This window comes from Theobroma umbraticum, unplaced genomic scaffold (assembly GCF_002168275.2).
Source record: "Theobroma umbraticum cultivar Fairchild unplaced genomic scaffold, ASM216827v3 scaffold_55.0, whole genome shotgun sequence".
Classification (NCBI taxonomy): Eukaryota; Viridiplantae; Streptophyta; class Magnoliopsida; order Malvales; family Malvaceae; genus Theobroma; species Theobroma umbraticum.
The window spans coordinates 3,707,544-3,711,007 of record NW_018397270.1 but is presented as its reverse complement, the minus strand read 5'-3'; positions in this window follow the sequence as shown (position 1 = coordinate 3,711,007).

Sequence of the window (3,464 nt, the reverse complement as noted above, 5' to 3'; positions counted from 1 at the left end):
TGAATATTTTATATAATGTATGAGATATTTTTTTATCCATAAGTTTATTTATAAAGAGTTATGAGAGACTTATGTAGTTAAAGTCCTTTGATCATAATGGCCTTACGAAGAAATTATGAGTGTAATAATTATGAGATTCTTATATATTAAAGCCGTGTTTCTAAATATATTCCTAGTCATTGTATTGTCAAGAATAAGGGCATTAACAATGTTTAAAAATTGGTACATGCTAAACCTCTTTACTTTTGAAGTAAGCAACCGATTTTATAAGTTGAATTATGTAAGATACTTGAGAATAGTATGTGGGTACTTGTTAAGGAACAAGTTCATTGAACCTGACCGTTATGAGAGTTCCATTTTGTATTTTACTGAAGTATTTACGAAAATACTCTCATGTGTCAGTAATGTATGTAAACTTTAGACTTTTGATACTAGGTTATCTGATATCAGGTCATTTTGTATGTAATTAGTCATGCTTTGATTTCATCCCTACGATTTTGGAGACGACTAAATGCTTAAATATGATGTTTTTCGTTATAGCGTGAAGCATTAAAAGACTAATGAGTAGTTCAGAAAGGATTTATCACCTTAAGTGATTTGAAGGGTACATATCTCACACGCTCCGAACTTATATTGACAAAGTCCTTGGCCAAGGCGATTTTGATATATCTTGATAGGTCAATATGAAGCTTTAGGACTAATATGGGGTGTCATAAGTACACACCATGTCATGCTTCATGACATATCCATGATATTTGATAAAATGATTGAATTACATTGAAATACTGTACACTGAAAGGCTAGTCAAATCATAAATAGACAAAGAGGTTGTGCTTGATCCTCTTGAAAAAGCAATGTGTAAGGTTGTGCTTGATCCTCTTGAAAGGTACTATGTAAAGGTTATGTTTAATTGTGTAAAAGGCAATTTTATAATGATTGATCTTGTACAAGGCAATATGTAAAGGTTATGCTTGATCCTCTTTTCAAATTTGTTTTGAATCACTTTGATATGTTTGCACATTTCCCCTTGAAGAGTTTTGAGAACTTGTTTTGTAACTTGTTCATTCCTTAACTCACTCTTCAAAACACTTTAATTATACTTTGGTATACTTGCGCATCTCACTTTTGAAGAGTCTTGAAAATCCGCTTTCTACTTACTTGTTCATTTGGTTTCTATATTATTTTTGTTTTAAAGTGAAATCAAATTTGAGAACTTATTTTCAAGCTTGCATTCATTGAAAATTTAATTTGAAGAAAAGAAATTTTTGGTATCCAATTTACCCCCTCTTGGACATTTCCTCGTTATTCTTGAGCTAAAATGTCTAACATTCTTTTTTTTTTCTTTGTTTTTGCTCTTTTGTATTGTTAACTTTGGATTCTTTATAAATTCTTTGTAAATTATCTGAACTCAAAAAAGTGAAATTCATCCATAAATAATGCAATATATGAGGAGAAAGATCGTATGAGAGAGCTTCATACAAATTCTGATGTGTTTAACATTATGATTACGTGTTTGCTAATGTGCAATAACGCTTCATATAATCTTTTGTTTTAGATATATTTCTCATCCAACATTAAACACACGAAATTTCATTAAAGTACATTCGAAATACAGGTAAAGTGATTCGTACTGCCAAGTACCAGTGGTAGTCAAGCCAATTAGATAGCTTTTAAGGGTGTGGCAAAGTTTACGAAAACATTGCTAGAAAGCAATTTAAGTACATAGCTTTCCAGGTTTATTTATGCTTATTTGCCACTTCACAACATCCCCACTAGCTATGGGAACTAGCTAGTTCTACTTCTCCTTTAGCCATTTAGATCATGAGGAGTGAACGTGATTTTGTCAGTTTCATCTGAACAATTATTAGCATATCTTATGGGGCAGTCTTGAAGGATGGATGGTGGGTTTTCACTGTCCCCTCTTTTAATGCGTAACCGGACCTCCTTCAGTTGGACTGTTCCCCTCACTTGGTTACAGAAAATTTGAGGATACACTCCAAGGTTTTCTTTGATAGCATCTGATATATCTTTGGCCATATAAGGAATTAGTCGGGGTTTAATTCTTGTGCTTGCAGGTTGGAAAGGAGGACATATAAAATCGATACTGCTTTCCTTTTGTTTTTTTTTTTTTAACGTGTGAAAGTTATTGAATTTCAGTTATGTAGAAAGAGGTAATGTACTCCCATTTCATATGATGAAAGTTTAAATTCTAACTATTAAAATATCTCTTTATGATATTTTAAATTCATTGATATATATGATACCAATTAATTATACTATGTAAAGAAATATATTGTCTTATGATCTTGGGCTACATAATATATGAGAGATAACCCTCTTCCATTCTCTGCATGTCACTTCACCATCTTAGAATTTGAATTTGAGACTTTCATTGTGGAATCTCAGGTTATAACTATTGAGGTATTATCTTAGAAATAGGTATATTCAGAGACATGTTTTAACGATGAAATTTCAATTTTTGAATTTAAAAATTTCAAAAATTATAAATAGCTTGCAATTTAACTTTGAGAGTTGGACATGTGGTGAGCTTCAAGTTGCCTTCAAGTCCTTTATCTATTGTCATGAACCCTCAATTAAACAAGGTTTTATATATATGAAATTAAAGTTATGATTAATAACTTACATTTACCGGATAAAAGTTGTATATTTAGTATTAAATTGTGTATATACTTTACCTTTGAATGGATCAATGTATTTGATGGTGAGAAATACAGTGGTCCTGCAATAACGATAAGGATTGTTAAGATAATCAGAACACATTCCATGAAGTTTCCATTCAAGTTTCCAAAAATTCTCATTTGTTAATTGTCCGATTCTGATAGTCTCTACAGTTTGGCCAAAATCTCCTTAAGAACTCATGGAGGGGTGTCACTAGATTCTACAAGTTTGAATAAACCAATGGATAAGCAATAGAAACCAATGAAAAATTATTAAAGAATACATCAAAACCAGAAACAATTTAACTTTCCAAAAATTGGTCTAGACTCACAAGAGTGACATCGGTGCATCTATTTGTTTCCGGATCATAGGGAGGCACCAGATTGCCATTAGCGAATTGTGGCCATAAACCATGGATGGTAAAAGTGTCGAGAACGTTGGTTTGCATTTGAAGCTTGCTGGATCATTTCAGACAGAAGGTGGCCAACGCAGACTGAGTTTGTAGGTGGTCAAGTTAGCCTCACCTGACACTATCAAGCTCACTGTGGCTAAGACAGCTGCGACCAGGAAATGCCAATGCATTGTTACAGCCAAAGAGAATATGTTATTACGCGTGCCAAGTACTGTCCAATTTTTCTTTGATTCAATTAACATAAGCAAGGGTTTTTATAACAACTTTGAATCATTGTCAAGCCTAATAATAGTAAAAAGTGCCGATAGATCACCAATGGGAAAATATTGCTGCAGTAGGAGTGATTGCTAAATCCACATTGCTGATATTTTTG